This window comes from Hordeum vulgare, chromosome 7H (genome assembly GCF_904849725.1).
Source record: "Hordeum vulgare subsp. vulgare chromosome 7H, MorexV3_pseudomolecules_assembly, whole genome shotgun sequence".
Lineage (NCBI taxonomy): Eukaryota > Viridiplantae > Streptophyta > Magnoliopsida > Poales > Poaceae > Hordeum > Hordeum vulgare.
Genome location: NC_058524.1, coordinates 24,903,175 through 24,912,479, shown reverse-complemented (window position 1 = coordinate 24,912,479; position 9,305 = coordinate 24,903,175). Strand labels below are relative to the sequence as shown.

Here is a 9,305-nt window from a genome sequence, read left to right as displayed (position 1 = left end):
AGTTGACGACTCGAATCTTGCGGTACAACTCGTATGAAACGTATGCATCTTTTGCTGCATACTCAATGTTGATATCATCAAGTGGGCCCTTCTCCCAAAGTTTGTGCTGATACTTTGGGAAACTGGTCTTCATATCACCATATGACTCGTCAATCAAGGCAACTGCCATATGAGCCATCGAAGTCCTGTCATGTCGAAGCCTGAATATCGTTTGGAGATCAACGAGGCAACCAGCTGGTATCTCAATACCGAAGATGTGCCTCATCTTCAGCTTGTCGTTCCTTATGTCAACGGAAGCAAAAGTGACGCCGCTGCGAAGGAACTCCATGAGTCCTGGACAATGCTTGTCACTCCTGCAACAGAAACAAATTAAAATGGAACAAATGTTACATACTGCTGCAATAAGGAAACATGTTTCACTACAACTAAAGAGAAACTTATCTTTAGGATTCAAATAGAACATATGCAATGGAACCTAGAGAGATCACTACAACTATTTGAAGCGAACCAACTATGATTCCAATGGAACATATTAAACACTAGTTCATTCTAATACGATTTTTCAGATTATGGAACACTATTCTAGTCAGATTGTGTTCCCCTTCAACTAATCAAAATTGTTTCATTACAACTATTTGAAGCGAACCAACTATGATTCCAATGGAATATATTAAACACTAGTTCATTCTAATACGATTTTTCAGATTATGGAACACTATTCCAATCGGATTGTGTTCCCCTTCAACTAATCAAAATTGTTTCACTACAACTATTTGAAGGGAACCAACTATGATTCCAATGGAACATATTAAACACTAGTTGATTCTAATACGATTTTTCAGATTATGGAAAACTATTCCAATTAAATTGTGCTCCCCTTCAAGTAATCAAAATTGTTTCACTACAACTATCTGAAGGGAACCAACTATGATTCCAATGGAACATATTAAACACTAGTTGATTCTAATACGATTTTTCAGATTATGGAACACTATTCCAATTAGATTGTGCTCCCCTTCAACTAATCAAAATTGTTTCACTACAACTATTTGAAGGGAACCAACTATGATTGAAACAAACAAATAAACTTATACAATGTCATTATCTTGGATCAAAGAAAGCCTCAAAACTTACCTCGCCCATTGGAAGATCAAGACATGGCTTGCGAAGCATATTTGGATGACGGCAACACCGCGTTGATCGGCCGTGTACTCCAGATCAAGCCCGAAGAACTTCTCATGATCCGCTGCGTGGTCAAACCATCGTTCCTTCAACTGTGGAAGGAAAAACGGCACCTCCCTGCTCAGGTTCGTGTACACGACACGGAGCTTCGTCGTGCCATGCACGACCACCTCATGAAAGCTAGTTGGCATGGTGGAAGAAGAGAAGGGAAGAAGAGAGGAGAAGAAAAGAGAGGGCGACGCGAGAGAGAAGAAGAACAGAGAAATGGCGACTGTACGCTTCGGTTCGTGCTTTTCATCGCCCGAAACGACGCGGGAAGCAAACCGTTTGGGCCTTTAATCCCGGGTTGAGCCACCAACCGGGACTAAAGAGGTATACCAAACGGTTGCCACCACTACGGCAGACCACGTGTTAGGCTTTTAGTCCCGGGTTCAACCACCAACCGGGACTAAAGAGGTATACCAACGGTCGCCCCACTACGGCAGGCCACGTGTTAGTCCTTTAGTCCCGGGTTGAGCCACCAACCGGGACTAAAGGGGGATACGAACGGTTGCCACCACCACTGCCCGCCGCGTAGCCCTTTAGTCCCGGTTTGGGACACGCACCGGGACTAAAGGATCCTTACGGGCCGGGACTAAAGCCTCGAGGGAGGCATTGAGAATTGGGGCAACGTGGCCGGGCCTTTAGTCCCGGCCCAGAGGCAGGCCGGGACTAAATGGTCCAGGCCAAAGGCCCGTTTTCTACTAGTGGTTCAAGAGACTATGTTTTGAAGCAGAAGAGCAAGAAGTTCATCGTACTACCACATCTATTACCTTTTGGAGTGTGGTGCCTGCTAGATTTGTTAGGTGTCGCTTGGGAGCCTCCTACTTCGTGTTGTGGAGTTGAACCAAGAAGTTTGTATGGGTAAGGAGATCGCCTATTTGATGAAGATCTACCATGAGTGAGGCTAGTCCTTCGTGGATGTAAGCCATGATGGAATAGACAAGGTTGCTTCTCCGTGGACTCGTGCTGTCGTTACCCTCCGTGGGTTGAAGCCTCCATCAATGTGGGCGTACGATAGCACCAGCTATCAGAAGCATGCCAAAAATCATTGTGTCAATCTTTGTGTTTGATCTTCCTAAAATCTACTCCTTACTTTGCATGTGCATATATTTACTTTGCACGGCTATACTCGTAGACTTGCATGTAGGTTGTGTATGTGCTACCTCTTGAACTCGCGCTGGATTTCCCTTGAAGAGAAAAGGATGATGCAGCAAAGTAGATAAGTATTCTGTCAGTTTATTGAGAACCAAGGTATCAATCTAGTAGGAGAAACAAACAAGGCCCCAATAGTAGTACCTATACAAACAATCAAACAATTGCACCCAACGCAATAAAGGGGTTGTCAATCCCTTCAGAGTTATTTGCAAGGATGAGATCTTATATATATATGTATAAAAGATTGCGGAAACAAAAGTAAATACACTATAGGAAAGTATTTTTGGTATTTTTGGTTTATAGATCTGAAAAAATAATATGAAAAAAAACCGGGGTCATAGGTTTCACTAGAGGCTTCTCTCATAAAAGAAAATAATACGGTGGGTGAACAAATTACTGTCGAGCAATTGATAGAAAAACGAATAATTATGAAGATATCTAAGACAATGATTATGCATATAGGCATCACGTCCGTGTCAAGTAGACCGAAACGATTATGCATTTACTACTATTACTCCACACATCGACCGACTCCTGCCTGCATCTAGAGTATTAAGTTCATGAAGAACAGAGTAACGCATTAAGTAAGATGACATGATGTAGAGGGATAAACTCAAGCAATATGATGAAAATCCCATCTTTTTATCCTTGATGGCAACAATACAATATGTGCCTCGCTACCCCTACTTTCTCACTTGGTGAGGACACTGCAAGATCGAACCCAAAACTAAGCACTTCTCCCATTGCAAGAATTACCAATCTAGTTGGCCAAACCAAACCAATAATTCGAAGAGACTTGACAAGATATGAAATCGTGTATATAAGAATTCAGAAGAGACTCAAATAATATTCATAGATAATCTGAACATAAACTCACAATTCGTCGGATCTCGCGCGGCCGTTACCCTTCGTGAGTTGAAGTCTCCATCAACATGGGCGTACGATAGCACCACCTATTGAAACCACGCCAAAACTCATCATGTCAATCTTTGTGTTTGATCTTTCTAAACTCCACTCCTTACTTTGTATGTGCATCTCTTTACTTTGCGCTGCTATACTCGTAGAGTTGCATGTGTAGGGTATGTATGACTTGTTCTAAATGCTAAAATCTGTCAATATTTAAAATTGGTTTTTATTTGTCAAGTAGTCTATTCGTCCCCCTCTAGACATCCCTTCTAGTGCTCCCACATATGCTCATGCATGCAGTTCCCCGTAGACCCACCCGAAAATGCACACGGAATGTCCACCCGCACCAAATCTCGTTATCTCATGCCCAAACGCCTATTTGTTGATGATGCCTCCTCCTCACTCATTTCACCCATACCACCCACCTATAAATCGGCCCTGAAAGACCCTCATTGGCGTCAAGCAATTTTCGAAGAATATAATGCTTTAATGAACAATTTTACTTGGTCTTTAGTGCCTAAACCTGCAGGTGTCAACATTGTCACGGGGAAGTGGATCTTTCGCCACAAGTTCAACACCGATGGCTCCCTGGCTCGTTATAAAGCTTGCTGGATCGTTCGGGGGTTCACCCGGACCACTCAGTATGCTATCTTCACAAAAGGGTTGCCATCACAAGTTTTCACAGATTTTCGTTCCAGCCTAAAATACTACCAAACGGAGTTTTTTTTTTTTTTTTTTTTTGCGTCGGCTACCAAACGGAGTTTCGGTTGAGCGAGGGTGTTAGAATCTGTATTATACAGTGCATGTATTGTTGTACATAGCGAGGACATAGGATTGCACGACTCCAGGCCTGCGTGCCACTTTTATAGGGCGATCGGTTGCACCTCTCTCTCGCATATATGTTGTACTCTGCAACAACTCAATAATTCAAGGAAATCACTTTCCAACTGCGTGCCTCCTCACTTTCGTGCTACAAATCCTAAACTAATTAGGTTCACTATTGCACATGTTGTCCACGTCGGCAAGCTCCATTCTCCTGCCATAGCTAGACAGAAAGCCCACGCCCGAGGGCGCCAGCAAAGCGTATGAAAGGTGTCATCATGTTCCGCCCCACATACAATAATACATGTTCTCTTCGATCCTTCCCATATCGATGGTGTCATTGACGTCTCGATGGCGTATTCTTTCCCTGCTGGATGTTTTACCCGATGAGGTTATGGCTTGGCTTGCAGGGTTTGTTAGCATTGTGACTTCCCTTTGACCATCCCACCTCATCTACGCCACATCGATGTGACCTCATGCCCTGTGAGGCTGTGACATTACAATTTGCAAGGTTTATTCGTGTGGAATTCCCTTTGCAGTTTGGTTCCCCCACCTTGTCAACGTCACTTCACTGAGGCCTTCAGGGTTGCCGTGAGACCTGTGAGAAATAGTGGAGGCTAGGCTCTTGGATCTGCATCTCTTTAGACGGTGATAGCTTCTTCTCTATGGCGCTGGTCTGGCATTGTCGTGGTCTTCATTTGCACGACCAAACATCAATAGGCTGGCTAGCTCTAGCAATGGAGCAGCATGCCGCGCGCTGCGTGTTTTCAGGATGAAGATGGTCAGCCCGTGGGAGATTCCACGTGGTTTCTTTATTCCTCAAATGTGTTCGTACTCTGGTTTGGTTAATAGAATTGACTACGATCAAAACGAACATTTTGTACTTTTTAAGTATGTTGAAATCAAACAAAAACGTTAGTATAGTTAACCCATTTGAGTTATGTTTATGATGGACGTAGCTACTCACTCACGGCTCCCCCGTACAGACCTTTGTTTGGCCCTGTCGAAATAGCAGTATGCATCATCGATAAAGAACACATTGGATCTTACCTGTCATTAGTGTCTCTTATGTTCCTCAGAGCATACATGATACTGAAGGCTTTAAAATCATGTAATCATCACATGAGGTTTAGAAAGCGGTCCAAACTGCCCTGCGCAGCGATGATGGTTTTGTCTGGTTTATGTAATCAAAACAGACCAGCCTTGAACGGAAAATGGGTTTCCTTTTCCAATTTTGTACCTGCTTTGGTTACCATGGTTCTTACATAAAACCTTTCCAATATTAACTGTAAGATTAAGTCATTGGTAAGACGGGGATGTAGCTCAGATGGTAGAGCGCTCGCTTAGCATGCGAGAGGTATGGGGATCGATACCCCACTTCTCCATTACTTGTTTTTTTTCAGTTCTGAATACTCTAGAGCACCAGTTCTCCTACTGTAAAGGAAAGATGCATCACCAAATGAGCGCATCTGGTGTAGTGGTATCATAGTACCCTCCCACGGTACTGACCAGGGTTCGATTCCCTGGATGCGCATTGTTTTGTCAATCTTTTTTCTTCTCATTTTTATCTTTTCGTAAGTTTAAGTTCTTTTATTTGCTATAGAAACTGTCATCGTCTGAATCGGCTAAATTATCACCAATTTTTTAAGATAGATAACGGGACCATCATGGAGAAACTATCACCATGCAAGCTTCAAATCTCCACACCGATAAAGAATTAGCCCATTTACCTGTTCCATTGTTTTGGGTAAAATAAAAGGAACAAGACCAGGTTTCACTATCATGAACAAAAATGATAAAGCAAAGATAACGTCTGCCCTTACGTCATTAAATTTGTCCTTAAAGTTGGCAAAAACTATCCACCAACGCCAAACGTAAGTGAAAAAAATATTTGTTTTCCTTTCTGAAGTCGTGTAGGCTTCGTTCTTTTATAAGGTGTGATACTAAGAAAATTCAAAGACGCCTATGCAGCACGGTGGTTATGGTTCCAGCTGAGAGACCAGGGTTCAATCGCGAGTCTTCAACCCTTTCCCCCGAGTGCGACTTTTTGGAGCCCGTCCTACAGGGAGGACTTTATTTCAAAAGCTGTAAAAATGATATTTTTGTATTTCAAAAAAAATTAAAATAAATATATGAAAACTTATACATATTCATAGTGGATATGAAAATTTTCGTTCAAAAAAGTTATTTTTTGCAAGCTGCACAAAAATAACAAAAATCCGTCCCAAAAACAACAAAAAAAGGCTCATTTCATTTTTGTATTTGTTTTTTATGTATACGCCACGTATAGAAGAAGTATATTGCTACAAAACTTTTCTCAAAGCGTGTTATACACATATTTCTATATGTATAATTTTTTCCAATTTTTTTGGGGCTTTAGAAAAATGATATTTTAAAACGAGCTCCACTGAGCCCGTCCTACAAAGTGCATTGTCGCCTTTCCCTCTCCCTTTTCTCAAGTAACTTGTCCCCCTCCTTTTCTCACGTAAGTCCTCTCTCACATATGCATTTATGGGTCGGCCCATATGCGTCGCTTGATTCCCTATTTTTTTATTTCTTTTTTTGTCTTTTTTCCTCATTCTGTTTTCTTCCTTCTTTAAACCAATTCGGAATTTTCAAATTTTAAAAGTTGTGAGTTTTTGAAATATGTTCAAGAAATTATAAAATATATGTGCATTCAAAAATTATTAACAAAAATATAAAAAAATTGAGAATTTAAAAAGTTGGTGGTTTTTGCAAACCTGTTTGCAAATTATAAAAATAACCGCGATCTGGAAAAAAATGATTAGGAAATAAAATCATGTTCATGATTTTGAAAAAATGATAGTGTGTTCAAAACTTATTTAGTAATATGAAAAAAAATGTCCGTGAAACTTTAGAAAATGTTCACATAAATTAAAAAAAATTGTTCCCAAAAATCTCATTTGTTCAAAAAAAAATCGCCAAGTTAAAAATTGTTCATGAATTCAAAAATGTTTGTAAAAAAAATAATGTACGGTATTTTTCTTGAAAAAATCAATTTTTTTAAAATGTTTGTTGATTCGGAAACCCGTTCACCGATTCAAAGAACTTTTATGTCTAGGATTTGATTAGTATTATGAAAGTCTTTATAATGTCTAGGCGTTGGGAGTAGTTTGTGGTCACCCGTAAAAAATAAGGGGAGTAGTTCGTGGTCGATGAGATTTGTTTTTAAAGTTGTAAACATTTCCTTGCGCAATATAATGAAACGTGTGGCGTGCAGTGGTAAGCTAACAGCCTTGGAATTTAGCACGTTAAATGCATTGTGATCACGTGGACATCGTAACCCGTAGCATAGCCAGCTCAATAATCCAGGGTAGTCCAATAATAAAACTTTCATTTGTATTTAATTACTCAAATTATATTTTACTCATTTTTTGCTTTAATATATAGGCTGTAGAGAAATCTCATGGGTGGACCACCCGGACCACCCCCTAGCTACGCCACTGATCGTAACCATCATCAGGGAGGAAAGAAAAATAAGTGATAATATGGTGAGCCATCGTGTTAAAATAGGAGACATTTTTATGTCAGAGTATTGAGTCATACTTATTTGACTAGCGCATAAATTTTTTGTCTCCCGTTGCAACCCACGGGCATATTTGCTAGTCTTGAACAAAAACACAAAGACATGGAAGAGCAGCTTTACATAAAAGATAATAACATGTGTTAATGATACAACACCAATTTGTACATAATCATCATAAAATAAGGTCCAGAAGATTGTGGTAGTTCCACATGGACACAATTGCTGCAAATTTCTTTGTGTATGTTTTGATGTTTCCTTTCCTGATTCATAAGGTAAGCTTATCTCTCGGCAGCAGCAACTGAAGTTTTGGAATCACTTATTTTCTTAGGCACATTGATGTACTAGTAGTTTAGCATCAAGTTGTTGTGCTTCAGAATTTTCGTACACTAACTAGTCCTATAACTTGCAGGACTTGGTTTCTCGAAAATAAACCTGAATTTGAATGGTGGATTGCACATGTGTGATGAGCTTCATGCAGAAGTGGCGCTGGAGGACCCGGAATGGCAGGTGCCTGCCTATTGTTTCGTCAAGGAGGACGACAAAACGGTCAAGAACACCTAATCTCTGAACCTATCCCCATGATGAGAATGCAGGTCAGAGGCTAGCCTATTTCGTGGAATCTCTATGGTGAGCGCGTTCGTCTTGGTGTCTCTCTGTGCTCGATGCGTGCGTGTGTAATCTCAATGGTTCTGTCCTGTGTCATTTGTGCTTCTGTCTGTGTACATTTGTATGGCAGTCCCCTGGGCAGCAATGCAAAGAGAAACGGTACTGACAACTAATGGATTAGTATTTTATTGTTTTTTTAGAGAAAGCAGATTATTGCTGGTATATATCTAAGGTGGAGGGGCGATCTGGGGCGATCTGCAGGCGACGGGGGAGTTAGGCCATGAGATGGCTTCGCCGACGGGCAGCTCTGGATCCGGTCGCGTCGGCGGCCGGTTTTGGGCACTCGCAAACGAGGAGATGGATTAACGACGATGATGACCAGCCGGCATCTTCTCCTACACCCTCCAACCTCGTCTGTGAATCCATTTTGGTCGGATACTCCGAGGAGCAGGTTGCAAAGTTCATCGACGGATTCGTTCCACAGTCCGACGAGGCTTGGAAGGGGCTACAGGACACGACGATGACAGGGTGGAGGTTCTCCGTCGGGTGGTTCACCGGCGAACTTCGGCAAACGCCGTTAGACCTTGGAAGGGGCCATTACCTAAGGTACGTCTACCGACACTAACTTTAGCGGATTTTATCGATTCTTGGAAACACGTGCCAGTCAAGAAGGAACGTTGGCAGTCGGCGGCAATGCAGCGGCGGCCGACCACAACCTCGGCCAGACCGGATCGTGGGATCCGAGAGGTGAGGGAGATACGTTTGAGATCATTACTTGGCCAGGAGGGGCCGGTTTTGCAGCCTGCTGGACCTGATACAGCCGGGTATACGGCCCAGGCTGGTATACGAGTCCTGCTCGGCGACGCTTTACCAGGGAACGAGCCCGATTCTATCTCTGGCGATACTCTTTTTAACTCCAATACCGATCGCGAGACCACAGAGATTGAAGTGCCATCGGGAGACTCTCGGCCTAGCGATAGAAGAAATCCTACGCCAGGTTTCCCATCGCGGTTTTCTCCTGCTTCGCGTATTCCAGCATTGCAAC

At 42.1% G+C, this 9,305-nt stretch overlaps 2 non-coding genes across 2 annotated transcripts; both read left to right on the top strand.

Annotated features, from left to right (window-relative positions):
• The first annotated feature begins 5,419 nt into the window (after positions 1-5,419).
• TRNAA-AGC lies at positions 5,420-5,492 on the top strand. The gene has a single exon. It is a non-coding gene; the product is annotated as a tRNA-Ala (tRNA).
• Positions 5,493-5,570: 78 nt separating this feature from the next.
• On the top strand, positions 5,571-5,641 carry TRNAG-CCC. The gene has a single exon. It is a non-coding gene; the product is annotated as a tRNA-Gly (tRNA).
• Positions 5,642-9,305: the final 3,664 nt, after the last annotated feature.